At 39.7% G+C, this 15,106-nt stretch overlaps 1 long non-coding RNA gene across 1 annotated transcript; it reads left to right on the top strand.

The window, feature by feature from the left end:
• The first annotated feature begins 2,507 nt into the window (after positions 1–2,507).
• LOC126829428 (uncharacterized) lies at positions 2,508–14,463 on the top strand. Its single transcript, XR_007683392.2, has 4 exons — positions 2,508–2,735; positions 7,517–7,734; positions 8,457–8,582; positions 11,928–14,463. It is a non-coding gene; the product is annotated as an uncharacterized LOC126829428 (long non-coding RNA).
• Positions 14,464–15,106: the final 643 nt, after the last annotated feature.

The following is a 15,106-nucleotide window of genomic DNA, read 5'->3' as shown; positions in this document are numbered from 1 at the left end:
TTGTTGGAGGTAACCTGTAACGATCCTGGCCCTGTGACATCTTGCGGTGATGTTCTGTTGTTGGAGGTAACCTGTAACGATCCTGGCCATGTGACATCTTGCGTTGTCATCCTGGAAGATGAAACGGCGGCCATGACGTCGTGCGAACGGCACAACATGGACTGCCAAGATGTTGTCCCGGTAGTACTGGCCTGTAACATGCCCTGCAACAACATGTCAAGCCGTTCTTCCAGCAACAGTGATGCCTCCCCACACCATAACAGAACCACCCCCAAATCGATCATGTCTGATGACGTTAACGTCTTGGAAGCGCTCGTTTCGACGACGCCACACCCTCCTACGTCTGTCCAAAAAATCAACAGTGAACCTTGACTCATCTGAAAACATCACATTGCTCCAGCGTCGATTATCCCAGTGTTGACGATCCCTACACCAACGACGTCTTGCCTGAATGTGATGATCTCTCAAACAAGGGATCACGCGAGGACGTCGGGCGATTCCGAATCGTCTGGCCACTCACTCTCACACCAGTGTCTGTTTGAAGACGAGCGCTGATCTGATTTGCTGTGATGACACGATTTGTCAAGGCCAAGGTACGGATAAATCGATCCTGGGGTTGAGATGTCGCCCTTGGTCGACCTGAGCGTGGTGTGTCCTGTACAGATTGTGTATCACGGTATCTGAACCATAGCCTGCTTATGACAGACTGAGAAACATTCATCGTCCGCGCCACAACCGCCTGTGTTGTGCCGATCTGTAGCATGCCAAGGGCACGTAACCTTTCATTTTGGGTAAGCCGACGCATATCAAAATTTGTTTTCTGGTCACTAAAACAATTAAACTGATGTTTCCACCCTGGAATTCAATGCCACAATGACTGTAACATTCAAAGTCAGAGTCGTGCAAATCTTGGGTTGGACCCCCATGATGATCCCAAGCATCACCTGCATTCCATGCGGTAGCTATTGGTGCGTTTGGGCGTCACATGTAACTGGAAATGTTTCTTCTGTTAGGTTCTATAGTGACTTTTTTCGTAGTCATTTGCATATTTTAGTATTATGCCCCCAAAATCAAATACCCGACCGGGGAGTAACATAGACCAGGTGGCGTTAGTCTACCACTTCCGGTTTCGGAGTTATGACCCCCGAGCGAAGTCTGTTCGGGGTTGGCGGCTACATCTGCCCCGAGTCTGAAATTTGAGGTATAGGGGTAGCTAGGACCGGGGAGTAACATAGGCCAGGTGGCGTTAGTCTACCACTTCCGGTTTCGGAGTTATGACCCCCGAGCGAAGCCGGGTATCCTGCTAGTTCTCAATATATAATAGCTAAAAACTAGATATTGTATAGGGAATATGCTGAAAATTTCATTGTTACCGCTGTTACGATATTTAACAAAGTCGCGCGATTATCCATTCTGGCGGTTCATCATCATCAACGGACGTTGAACAGCAGATCGGATTCAAATCCAATGAAAATCGGACACATAAGATATGTAGCACAAAGAGTTGATTATGGTCTTTTCATGTTAATAAATGTCTAATTAATAGTTTATATAACATTTAAGGGATCAAAAAGGCCTACAATAGTCAGATCTAGCTTTTGCATAATGTACGTATCTTTAAATATAATATCTTCTCCAACCATGTTACAGGCGGAAACGCCACTACCTGGTCATTTCATTTCACCAGATTTTCCAGCGTGGTTCCCCTTGTCAGTGATGCAGGACGGAGGGCCTTACAAGGACAGCTGTCTAGTCGTTCGGATGGGACGAAAAACCGAGGTCTCGTGTACACATTGGCGTGCACGTACAAGATCCCTTGCAATTGGAATTCCATATAAGGGCAAATTTCCCTCATAGCAAACTGTATGGCGTATGCTCGTCTTCATTATCCCAGATCGGGGCAGAACAGTAGGACGTTAAACCCCATTTTATTTCATTTCATTTCAGATTTAAAACGATTTAATGTTTCACAAAAGAAATGATATGAAATAAAATGAAATGGGGCTTAACGTCCTACTGTTCTGCTCCGACCGGGCTAATCAAGACGGGCTTACACCGTGCTATGAGGGATATCTTGTCCGGGCAGCGGCGCTGCGGCTTACTTTTACACCGTATTCCAACTGCCACAGGTTCTTTTACGTGCACGTCAATGTGTACATGGGACCACGATCGCTTTTCTCGTCCCATCCAATATGTACACGGGATCTCGGTTTTTTCGTCCCATTCGAACGACTATACCTTGTCCCTTACACAACTAACAAGTGAGCTTCACAAAAGAGTCCATGAAGTGACCTCTATGATATAGTTCCAACTAATCTAGAAAATACTCGGCACTTGGTTTATAATACCGTCTGCATATGAAATATGTTGCTCGTGAGTCGTGACCGTTAGTCCACCACTCGACGCTACACACAGTTCACTGATATATCTGGTTCCTGCCTATTTTTAGTAGACACCGCGCGTGAAAGCAGTATCATTAGTTATTCAGCTAAATGTTCAAGACTATAGACTGTAGAGTGTTAGTGAGTAACGTATTGAGGGGGAATACAGGGCTACATGTAATTAGTGTAATAGCGTGCACTTTTAACACAGCAGGTCATAAACACACAGATTTACAGTGACGCTAAGGGGGAAGAATACGTTCTACATGATAAACCGTTACCAGATTTAATGTGGAATTAGTCCATCTGGATATAAGGAGCCAAAACTTTCAGGAATAATAATTATGTCAGAGAGTGAGTATACATTTTGAAATTCTTTCTATGTTGCCGTCTGCTCTTGTCGTTACTTGATTCTGTTACCATGGATATCGGGTTTTAAAGTTTATGGTATACAGTTATAGGTTGCAAGCTTGCATCAATCAAATAAATTAAATATATTTACTCGTGCACCCATGCTAACGGACTTAGTAATATATTGTATGCATCTGATTTAGACGGCTGACTTTAATATACGTGAGGTGAAGACCGAGGCATCCTAGCGAGTATGTTGATAAGTGGATCTAGTCGACTAGAGGCCTGGTGTGCTTGAGTGTGTAGTGTTGATGTGAATTCCGTGGTGCCTGGCAATCTGGCAATGACTATATGTCCAGTCGTTGGGATGATATTAAAAACGGAGACCCCTGGTAGACATTATAGCGTGACAGTTGGGATTCGACCACAGAGCTGCTGCCCGGGCAAGCTTTTCCTCATTAGCCCAGTCGATGAAGAACTGTAGGACGTAAAACTACATTTTATTTCATTTCTATGGCCAATTTTCCACTTGTCCCCCTGACACAAACTTCGTCATTCCATGTCTAAAATATCGCCCACTATGCTTTCTTTGGCAGTGTGAGGAAAGCTGAGGTTCCAGGGAAAACCCGCCACAAGATTGGACAGGCGGTTGTACTTAGTGTTTAATATCCACTTCTACCGAAGGTGATATCGCAGACAAGTCTTATTTTTCTTTTTTATTATCACCAGAGGTCTTTCCCGTGGGAAGAAACCGGAGTACCCGGAGTAAACCCACGAAGTTGAGATGGCGCCCCTATCTCCAAGCCACATACGCCCACACCTGGGATCGAAACCACAGCCGCGAATCAGGTGACCGGCCAGCTAGAGGTCGAAGGGCGACACTCTAGGCCATTTACGACCCCAATTCTTGTCATATACACCCGGGGAATAGCAACTACACCATGTGACTCATTGACTTGACCTTATGGAAATGAAATGAAATGGGGTTTAACGTCCTACTGTTCTGCTCCTATACTGGGCTAATGAAGACGGGCATACGCCATACAGTGAACTATGAGGAAAATTTTGCCCGGACAGCGGCACTACTCTTATATCGAATTCCAACTGTCAAGGGATCTTTTAGGTGCGCGCCAATGTGTACACGGGACTACCGTTTTTTCTTCCCATCCGAACGACTAGACAGTTTTCCTTGTCAGGCCCTCCGTCCTGTACCACTGACAACGGGAAACCACGCTGGAAACTCCCGATAAACTTTCTTGGCCAATGGAGGGATCGAACACGCGACCTCTGAAACAGATTGAGAGAGAGAGAGAGAGAGAGAGAGAGAAATGGGGTTTAACGTCCACTCGACACAAACTAGGTCATTTCGGGACCAACATATGGTTCAATTTTATTTCCATAATTCGCTTGCGCGTAGGGGTCTTTAGCTGTGGGAGGAAACCCACGAGGTTGGACTGAAACAGATTGAGAGCTAACGATTAATTCTAATAAAACAGTGTATAGTTTGTACTTTGAGGTGTATGTAAACGATTTACTATATATATAATTATACATTCACTTTTATATATATCATCCGGCTGGAGCTTATTATAAAAAGGTCATGACTGTCATATCTACCATTATGCATGACCTTTTCATTAAGATTTAAACTGCGTCCTTATAGTAATTTTGTAATTTTGTAATTACACGAATCGTGATAGTGGCAACCTAACATAAACGATGAAAAGATAATAGGTATGCCGACACACTGGTTTCAGCACTGGTTTAATAACATTTTGACATTTTAGAAGCACATTTCGTCCGTCTTGGGACTATTCATAAATAATGTCATTACATAGAGATGGAGATCATACTATAACTTACACATGCATGCACATACACAGCGACACTGGTATTAATTGGATAAAGTTAGCATTGTAATACCTTGAAAATGTCTGGGATATCATTACATACTATAATTTATCCTATCAAAAGGCAACACCTAGTAACTCATGTTTTTCTTATTTTGAGAAAGCAAAGGAAAACGAAATGAATGAATATTAAACCCCAGCTTATCCATTGATTTGACTATTGAGTTACTAGGTTTTTCTGTGGCACACTAGGCCAATGAAGGAAGTTGCTAGCTTGTGTCATGAGTGTAACTGCTTACCAAATCAAAAGGTTGGAATATCTATTACAACAACAGGAAGCATATACCCTAGTAACTACAAATTTGGTCCTAACTCAAATTTGATAAAAAAAAAGTGAGTTACTAGGTTTTGACTTTTGACGGGAGAATTATAGATATTTACATAGTATCTCTGTACTTTGTAATATGTAATAACTTGTAATCCTTCTTCTGTTCCGACTAGGCTAATAAAGACGTACATACGTCTATGAGGGCAATTTGGACTACTCTTATATCGAATTCGGCGGGTTGGATGGCCGAATGTATCATACGGTCTGTCATTGAGTCAGTCAACTGGCGTGGTTTCGATTCCCCGGTTGTACGTGACAAGGAGTATGGCCGCCTGTCCAACCTCGTGGGTTTTCTCCGGGTCATCCCCCCCCCCAACTGCTAAAGACCCCTATGCGCAAGCGAATTATTGAACCATGTGTTAGTCCCGAAATGACCTAGTTTGTGTCGAATGGACGTTAACCCCCGTCTCTCTCTCACTCTCTCTCTCTCTGTCTCTCTCTCTCTCTCTCTCTATATATATATATATATATATCGAATTCAAGGGATCTTTTACGTGCACGCCAATGTATACATGGGACCTTGGTTTTTCGTCCCATCCGAAAGACTAGGCAGCTGCCTTTGCCAGGCCCTCCTTTCTGCACCACTGACAAGAAGGAGAAACCACGTTGGAAAATTCCCGATGAACTTTCTCGGCCAATATAGGAATCGAACATGCGACCTCCAGGCTAGCGAGCCAGCGTCTTATCCACTCCCATAATCAATGGAAATTGTAATTGTTTATTACCAACTATATAGTATATAAGTTTTTGTAAAACAATAGTTCACGATACAGTAGTGATGGCGGAGAGGTACAATTATGTAGATTTCAGTGTAAAATATACAAATTGTCCTAAATTATTTAACAATATACAGTTCAAGAGAGAGAGAGAGAGAGAGAGAGACTGCACCGCTGACAAGAGAAAACCACACCGGGGTTTATCGAGGGATTTACTCGGCTACCACCGGGATCGAACACGTGGCCATACAGGCTGAGCCACCGTGGCCCACCTCAAGACGAAATGATCAGCAAACTATATTAACATATCACCGTGTTAATTATTCACTAATCAACATAACAAGTATCCAATTTGTACTGAATTAATGATGGATTAAAGCAATTTGTCTTGAGCCACACTGTTGGCAAAATAACATATAATTGAATAAATAAAGTGGGTATAGAAAAAAATATACGCTAAACCCCATTTCATTTCACTTTCTTTTCCTCATAAAATGTGAGAGGGAGAGAGAGAGAGAGAGAGAGAGAGAGATGGGGTTTAACTTCCACTCAACACAAACTAGGTGATTTCGGGACTAACATATGGTTTAATTGTATTTATTTCAATAATTCGCTTGCGCGTAGGGGTCTTTAGCAGAAGAGGGAAACCGGAGGACCCAGAGAAAACCCACGCAGCTGGACAGGCTACCCAACTTCTTGTTACCTACAACCGGGGATTCGAAACCACGCCAGCTTACTCAATGTCAGACGTTATGATACAGCGCACATGTGCTAATCATTCGGCCACACCTCTGTAAGATGTGATAAATGAAATGAAATGAAATGGGGTTTAACGTCCTACTGTTCTGCTCCGAACTGGGCTAATGAAGACGGGCATACGCCATACAGTGTGCTATGGGGGAAATTTTGCCCGGACAGCGGCACTACGGCCTACTCTTATATCGAATTCCGTCTGTCAAAGGATCTTTAACGTGCACGCCAATGTGTACACCGGACTCGGTTTTTCGTCCCATCCGAAAGACTATACGTTGACTATACCACTGACAAGAGGGAACCACGCCGGATAACCCTGATGAACTTCCGGCGGAATCTAACACGAGATGTCCAGGTTGGCAAGCCAACGTCTTACTCACCGAGGCACCGCGGCTCCATTACCTTTCGAATTGCTGTGGTGGAAAGATAGAATAATATAAAACTTAGTCAGACCCTCCCGTCCTGCATCACTGACAAGGGATAACCACGCCGGAAAATCTGGATGAACTTTCTCGGCCGATGCAGGGATCGAACACCCGACCTTCTTACCCACTTAGCCACGGTGATCCCCGTAAGATGAGATAAGGTGTTTATTGCATCAAAACGCCCATTAAGGATGCATAACAGGTACATTTAGGCATAATCAGATACATTAGATAACACAGCTGACAGACCTTATGATACAGCGCGCATGTCCTAACCATTCGCCCCCCCCCCTCCTCCGTGTAAGATATGATAAGATGTGATAAGATATGATAATATAAGATGTTTATTGCATCAAAACGACCATTAAGGACAGAATAACAGGTACATTTAGATATAATCAGATACATTTGATAATACATTACATTGATGGGTCAAAAAGATTAATAAAAGATACATCTGATAATACATTACATTGATGGGTCAAAAAGATTAATAAAATGGTAGGAGATCTCAGAATATACAGCTGTATTTCAAATTACATAATATACCCATCATTCCGGTATCCATTTACGTAACAATTCGGGGGAAACGGTGCAGGAGATCGGTCATATAGTATAAAAATCCATATTATTTTTTAAATTTAACTTTCAGCAAAGGAACAAGAAGCGCAAGGATACCCTCCTCAGCCGGGATATCCCCCACAACAAGGATATCCCCCACAGCAGGGATACCCTCCTCAGCAGGGTTATCCCCCTCAGCAACAAGGATACCCACAACAACAGGGATACCCCCAGCAACAAGGATACCCACCACAACAGGGATATCCCCAACCGGGCCATGCCCAATACCCTGGAGGTGGTAATGTCATTGTACGTATTGTTTATATTATAATATCTAACTTGACGTTTCTATGGGTTGATGTTATAATATCTAGCTTGACGTTTCTATGGGTTTATATTATAATATCTAGCTTGACGTTTCTATGCAGCTTGACGTTTCTATGGGTTTATATTATAATATCTAGCTTGACGTTTCTATGGGTTTATATTATAGTATCTAGCTTGACGTTTCTATGGGTTTATGTTATAATATCTAGCTTGACGTTTCTATGGGTTTATGTTATAATATCTAGCTTGACGTTTCTATGGGTTGATGTTATAATATCTAGCTTGACGTTTCTATGGGTTTATGTTATAATATCTAGCTTGACGTTTCTATGGGTTGATGTTATAATATCTAGCTTGACGTTTCTATGGGTTTATATTATAATATCTAGCTTGACGTTTCTATGGGTTTATATTATAGTATCTAGCTTGACGTTTCTATGGGTTTATGTTATAATATCTAGCTTGACGTTTCTATGGGTTTATATTATAGTATCTAGCTTGACGTTTCTATGGGTTTATGTTATAATATCTAGCTTGACGTTTCTATGGGTTTATGTTATAATATCTAGCTTATATTATAATATCTAGCTTGACGTCTCTATAGGTTTATAATATCTAGCTTGACGTTTTGACATATAAGTCCCGAAATGACATGGTTTGTATCGAGTGGACGTTAAACCCAAGTTTATCTTTCTTTCTTACAGGTAACCCAGCCCCAGAGTACACTGATCAACGTGCAGAAACCCCCGGATTATCTGGGATTCTCCATCTTTGTGTTGCTCTGTTGTTGCTGTCCAATTGGGGTAGCATCAATAATGTATTCATGCGGGGTAGGTATTCACAATAACAATTGGGTTGGGTATTTACAATAACATTTGGGGTAGTTATTCACAATAACAATTGGGTTGGGTATTTACAATAAGAGTTGGGGTAGGTATTTACAATAACAATTGTGTTGGGTATTTACAATAACAGTTGGGGGTAGGTATTCACAATAACAATTGGGTTGGGTATTTACAATAAAAGTTGGGGTAGGTATTTACAATAACAATTGTGTTGGGTATTTACAATAACAGTTGGGGGTAGGTATTCACAATAACAATTGTGTTGGGTATTTACAATAACAGTTAGATATTCACAATAATAATTGGGTTGGGTATTTACAATAGCAGTTGGGGCAGGTATTTGCAATAACATCTGGGTTAGATATTTACAATGGCAGTTGAGGCAGGTATTTACAATAATAATTGGGTTGGGTATTTACAATAGCAGTTGGGGCAGGTATTTACAATAACATCTGGGTAAGTTTTAACAATAAGAGAATCCGGAAACTAGGTAGACTCGAGCTGCCTTGACCAATCCGTCCCAAAATGGCCGAAGTATTGTAAAATTCTTAAAAACATTGACTTGTATGGTTGTTGACAAATATTCATCTCGGTGCTTACTGCGAAACTTAGTACTCGGTGTTTTACGAGTTAGGCCAAACTAGCCTAATTGACTTTAAATTTATACGCAGTGCCTGAGGTCATGAGATGAAGAATCCTATTGATTTTCAACGATTTCCGATAATTACTGCCAAAGTTATGGCCCTTGATCTCTTTGAAAAATCTAAAGACGCTCTAGAGGCTAAAGTTATCTTCAATTGACTTCAGATTGATACACAGAGTTTAAGGTCTTAGAGACGAACAAGTATCTTGATTTTCAATGAATATTGATAATTTGAACAGCTAAATCCATGATAATAAATGTTTCGTATACTAAACGTTAGCATGGGGTAGAACTTTATAAAAACCAAACAAATTCTAATGGTTTTCTGATAATTACTTAATGAGTTGTTACTCTTAATCAGAATTTTGTGTATTATAAATGTTTCATTACCGAAAAAATAAAAAATATGCGTCCACTCTTGTTGACTGCCCGGACGATTTAGCTGCTGTGGGCGTATGTTTCGTTACCATGGCTCTGTAACCTGGTCTTGCCGTGATTTTTCCGTGGACAAATTCTAACACTGACATTTCGGTATTATTGTCAAGCTCATCTTCGATTACAAAACTACAGAAATAATTAAATAAAAAAAACCCTTAACACCCTAAATAATCGCCATACTGGTTTTTATACGTCCACATTGCCGTCGCCCCCATCCGTCCGTCCGTCCGTCCATCGGTCCACCGTCCGTCCATCGTCCACAATTTCTTGTGAATGCTCTAACGCTAAAAGTTATCACCCAGTTGTTTTAATATTGATATATGTTGTTTGCATTAGTGAGATGAAGAAGCATATTTAATTTCAATAATTTCCGTTTATTACGTCTAGAGTTATGGCCCTTGTTTCACTTTGTTGAATCTTGTGAACGCTCTAATGCCAAAAGTTAACATCTGATCTCTGTGAAATTTATATGCAATATTTAAATTAGAGAAACAAAGAAGCCTATTTAATTTCAGCAATTTCCGTTTATTACTTCTAGAGTTATGACCCTTGTTTCACTTTGTTTAACCTTGTGAACGCTCTAATACAAACAGTTATCATCCTATCGTTCTGAAATTTATATGCATTATTTAAATTGGTGAAACGAAGAATCCTATTGAATTTCAGCACTTTCCGTTTATTACGTCTAGAGTTCTGGCCCTTGTTTCACTTTATTGAACCTTGTGAACGCACGCTACAAGTTATCACCCATTCTTTGTGAAATTTATATGCATTATTTAAATTAGTGAAACGAAGAAGCCTATTTAATTTCAATAATTTCTGTTCATTACGTCTAGATTTATGGCCCTTGTTTCACTTTATTGAACATTGTGAACGCTCTAACGCCACAAGTTATCACCCAATCTTTATGAAATTTATATGCATGATTTGAATTAGTGAAACGAAGAATCCAATTTAATTTCAATAATTTATGTTCATTACGTCTAGAGTTATGGCCCTTGTTTCAATTTATTGAACCTTGTGAACGCTCTAACATCAAAAGTTAGCTGCCGATCTGTAAGAAATTTGCATGCGTCATTTAAAGTAGTAAAGAGAAGAATCCTATTGAATTTCAGCAATTTCCGTTTATTACTTCTAGAGTTATAGCCCTTGTTGCACTTTGTTTAACCTTGTTATTGCTCGATTGATGGAAGTTATCATCCAATATGTATGAAATTGATATGCATCATTTAAATTTGTGAAACAGAGGTCTATTGAATTTCCGCAATTTCCGTCAAAGTGATCATCTAATCGGTATGAAATTTATATGCATTATTTAAATTAGTAAAACGAAAAATCCTGTCAAATTTCAACAATTTCTGTAAATTACTTCCAGAGTTGAGACCCTTGTTTCAGTTTGTAGAACCTTGTGAACCCTCAAACGGCAAAAATTATAATCTGATCTGTATGGATTTGGAACTGTCTTGTAAAAGCCCCCAATTACCTACAAAGAGATAAATATCTGACGACCCTTGTCGGCCACTCGGACGATTTAGCTGCGGTGGGCGTATGTTTCGTTGCCTGGCAACCAATCTTTAATTTGTAGAACAGACATGGCGATTGTACGGCGTACAAAAAAACAGAGGCAGGTCACGCCCATGTCCAGTATTTGCCTTGTCAACTCGCAGAACTTCGAGTAAGAAGGTTAAAGCGCCCCCCTACCCGAGTTGCTTCTTCTTCTGAAAGAAATAGGACTGTACAGAAACCAAAGGCAGTGGCCTCGAGTAGACCCCGATTACCAGACACTCGTTCGTAGCTAGTAAAGTCCGCATTTATAGTCCCTAATCGCTTCAGTTTCTCTACTAAACCCGCAGATCCGTTCACCTTAAACAGACTGTCTAGAAGAGTCTCGACAAAAGATTAAAACCATTCAGCAAGTCATAAACATGTACAAATAAGATATACCTGACCTAAAAATAACACTCGAAGACCCTAAACAGGTGTGTTTTTTCCTAAACAGTTTCGAAACCTCGGCCAGTGCATTTTGTTTTAGTTTACACTAATTCACTCCCCTAATCCCTAACTCTGGACGTAGCCCTAACGCTTACCCTAAACTAACCTACACTCTCGCCAATAACCACGTGCCCTAACCTTATTTACACCTTGGCGAAAATTGGGTTGGCTTTAACAAATAGCTCTAGCCAATCCTCAAACATTCATGGTGCCACCTAGCGGCGTTTTAATGTATGCTTACCATAACTCTCTTTCAGTCACGTGATGCCTTCACTGCTGGAGATGTGAACACTGCTCAAGCCAAGGGATCAACCGCCCGTACTTTAAACATAGTTGGCCTAGTACTGGGTATTATTTTGTTTATAATGGGTACTATTTTCAGATTCTTAATATATGCATAGTCCGTACATTCCCTTGTTTTTATTCATTCTATACTTAATAAAAACATGGTAATGGCCGGACTTTTTCTTTTTTTAGAATCCTCGCATTTGCGGGTTAATATAGGCTGCCAGACAAAACACTCTGTGCTTCCAATAACATTTTATTTTATATTGTTTTTGTCAATTTATTTATCGATTTGTACAACAATTATTATTTATATATATCATACAAATAGCTCTACCCTCTTATGCATTTAAAGGACAATATTGGTGTCAGGCATTATCACATAGGGGATAGAACTGGTTAAAAACGTTTCAAATATCATTTTAACACAGACATCATTGCTACGATAGATGCATTATGAAGATTTCAAGAAACGGAACTGGCGAACGCACGAGGTAAACGCGACAAATGTCCGTGCATTACCATGTTTTTATTAAGTAAAAAATGAATAAAAACATGGGAATGTACGAATTATTTCTAGTTTTATCGTTATCTCTTATCTAGTGACAGAAATTTATTCTTTTTGAATTGTCAGCTATCCTCCCACAGATAAAACAACTTTTGTTCGTCTTTGAAGGAATTATTAGTAAGCTCGTTTATCTGTTATCACTCGTCACTTCAGTTAGTTATATAGAAGGATAACTCGTGTTATCCTTTTGCGTTCGTCACTTCTGTTTCTTGAAATCTTCATACCGCATCTATCGTAGCTGTGATCTCTGTGTTAAAATCGTATTTGGAATGTGTTTAACCAGTTCTATAACGACCAATATTATACTTTAAGGTGTTATTATTGAACAATTGTCTTACTTTCTACCCCACCTCTTCGTGATTAGAAATTTATTACCCACAGCCTAGACAAGAACGGCAATTTTCACACGTACTCCAAGATCAAGTGAATTTATTTCGTAACTGTGTCGTTTCGCAATCGGTTATCAGTACCAAATAAAACAAAACACGAAATAATCATTGCGCAGTCCAGCAAACACGAATACGTCTTTAACTTCTTGGCCTGGCTTAGCTGTGAGCTTATAACCGAAAGGTCAAGGCAAGACGGAGCGACGAGGTACGGATTTCATATCCATGTGAAGTAAATGGAAATTGGTGTCATTGCAAATACCTTTTTTAAAACGCCCACATTTAAGTATAGTTTATATATATTGTCGCTACACCAGTTCGTTGACGTTCTGGGGGCCCAAGTTATCTAATTCTTCTGGAATTCATACAAAATGTCGATTTTCATTAAGGCAAGACGGAGCGAGGAGGTGCGGATTCCATATCCATGTAAAGTAAATGGAAATTGGTGTCATTGCAAATACCTTTTTTAAAACGCCTACATTTAAGTATAGTTAAATATTGTCGCTACACCAGTTCGTTGACGTTCTGGGGGCCCAAGTTATCTAATTCTTCTGGAACCCGTACACAATGTCGATTTTCATTAGACGAAGATATCTTTGATTCAATGATTTCCGATATCTCAAACAGTTAAAGTTATCATCTGGTTATAGGTATATATTTTATTTATCACCCAATAATACCTTCTACAGTAGATATCGCTCGTGTGATATATTTCATAATCTACTGCGATATCTCCTTAGGAGATATATCGCTTTACATGAATTTGATTGGTCAGTTGAAAAGGAACTACTTTTTTTATTTTCAAAGAACAGTTCATTTCTTATTAAAAGTAACTTTTTAAAATTAAAGATGAACTATTGTTATTCAATTGACCTTGATGGAAACACTGGGTCAATATAAAGGACTTTGCAATGGTTGAATTGCTGTCAAAAATTGATGTATCACTACGCCGTAATGTTCAGTAAAAGTGAAATCTACAACAAAGAATTATATTATCTATTTGTGCATGTAAGAAGGGATTGGGTGATAAATAAAATCTCCTACTCGTCTTTTTTGATATCAAAAAATATCAACACTTGTTGATAAAGTAAAAAAAAAACTCGGCAGAGCCTCGTTTTTTGTTACTTTATCAACTTGTGTTGATATTTTTTGATATAAAAAAAGACTGGTAGGAGATTCTCTATATATTGACTATATAAGTTTAGTTATTTCTGATTACCGAGTAGATTTTTTATTCCTGATCAGTGGTTAATGTCTTTAAATGTTCCTATTACCTCAAACGAATCAATTGTGACAAGCACTGGGGACCGTAGGTCGAATGAGTAGCAGTGTGTGTATGATTCCTTGCCTGGGAAGCTATCTTTTGATTATTGCTTTGACCTAATGGAAATATAATGTACAAGTTTTTACATCTTGTTCTTTCTTACACCAATAAATTGATCATTTACTACTCTATGCATAATGGTGTTTTACACACATGTAAACATGTATTTCTGTGTTTTTGTGTAATTTGTTTTATTAAGAAAAATAAATAAGAAAATGTAGAGGAGATAAGCCCAAGTGTAGTTTTTCTTTTTGGTTTTTACTCTGAAAGCAATGATATATTAAGTTAATTATATGAAATAAAATGAAATGAAAGGAAATGAAATGAGGTTTAACGTCCTGCTGTTTCGAATGTGCTGTGAGGGAGGAAAGTTTGCCCGGGAAGCAGCACTACAGCCTACTCTTATATCGAATTCCAAATGACAGGGGATCTTTTACGTACATGTCAATGTATACACGGAGCCTTGTTTTTTCGTCCCATCCGAATGACTATACGTTGTCACTTGCCAGATCCCTCCCCTCCCAAGTTAAGGAACCAACGTCTTCCTCACTGAGCCATCCCGTCTCCCATGCTTGAAATGAAATGAAATGAATTGGGGTTTAACGTCCTACTGTTCTGCTCCTAACCTGGGCTAATGAAGACGGGCATACGCCATACAGTGTGCTATGAGGGAAATTTTGCCCGGGCAGCGCCACTACGGCCTACTCTTATATCGAATTCCAACTGCCAAGGGATCTTTTACGTGCACTCCAATGTGTACACGGGACCTCGGTTTTTCGTCCCATCCGAACGACTAGACAGCTGTCCTTGTCAGGCTCCCATGCTTGATAAAGGACTATTAAAATCTGGAAACATGAAAAGATGACGTGACGT

This window comes from Patella vulgata, chromosome 8, assembly GCF_932274485.2.
Source record: "Patella vulgata chromosome 8, xgPatVulg1.2, whole genome shotgun sequence".
NCBI classification, from domain to species: domain Eukaryota; kingdom Metazoa; phylum Mollusca; class Gastropoda; family Patellidae; genus Patella; species Patella vulgata.
This window is presented reverse-complemented; position numbering and strand designations above follow the sequence as displayed.